The 956-nt window shown below is 50.8% G+C and overlaps 1 protein-coding gene across 1 annotated transcript in view; it reads right to left on the bottom strand.

Annotated features, from left to right (window-relative positions):
• The window catches only part of WDR27 (WD repeat domain 27), a 95,914-nt gene that overhangs the window by 87,441 nt on the left and 7,517 nt on the right, over positions 1–956 (bottom strand). The gene's annotated exons all lie outside the window — the stretch shown is intronic.

Genomic DNA, 956 nt, shown 5'->3' with positions numbered 1-956 from the left:
GTGCACCACTGAGTCAGCATCACACATGAGAGCACGCATGACTCAGGACAAGTGCACCACTGAGTCAGCATCACACATGGGAGCACGCGTGACTCAGGACAAGTGCACACCCAAGTCAGCATCAGATGTGAGAGCACGTGACTCGGGACAAGTGCACACCTGAGCGAGTGTCAGACGTGGGAGCATGCGTGACTAAGCACACTACCCCAGTGACACGTGAACCACTAGCTCTGCTGGCTCCCGCTCAGGCCACTGTTCCCACAACCCAGAGGGAGCTGCAGAGAAGGAGCATGTTCTAAGCCCACTGCGGTGAACAGCATGGGAGGCATCCGGACACATTTACTCAGATGCTGTTGGTTCTGTTGTGATCTCCATGCTTCAGGTCCCAGAGGGCCGTGTCTGGTGCCCAGGCTGACCACCGTGAGCCAGAGAGCATCTGAGGTTTAAAGGCCACTTCACAGCACATACTGGGGCACAATGCCTGCTTCAAACACCTCTACTGGAACCTAGTGACGGGTATGTGGTTCGCTGAGCTCACGTGAGTATGTACGTGTGTGCATGTACATTTGTGTATGTGTGCATGTACGTACTGTGTGTGCACACGTTATACACTGGAGGTATGTGCATATATGTATGTGTGCAGGTGCATATATGTGCATGTGTGTCTGTGTGCAGGTACCTGTGTGTATGCATGTATGTGTATATATCCATGCACTTACATGTGTGGATACGTGTGTATGCATGTACATGTGTGTATATGCACGCACTTACAGGTGTGGATACGTGTGTATGATGTATGTGTGTGTGATGTGCATGTGCTTACAGGTGTGGACACGTGTGTGCATGTATGTGTGTATGATGTGCATGTGCTTACAGGTGTGGACACGTGTGTGCATTTATGTGTGTATATACGCATGTGCTTGCAAGTGTGGACACGTGTGTGCATGTATGTGTGT

The sequence above is a fragment of the Trichechus manatus genome, unplaced genomic scaffold (assembly GCF_000243295.1).
Source record: "Trichechus manatus latirostris isolate Lorelei unplaced genomic scaffold, TriManLat1.0 scaffold00002, whole genome shotgun sequence".
NCBI lineage: Eukaryota > Metazoa > Chordata > Mammalia > Sirenia > Trichechidae > Trichechus > Trichechus manatus.
Note: the sequence above shows the minus strand (reverse complement) of the source record. Positions and strands in the feature narration are given on the sequence as shown.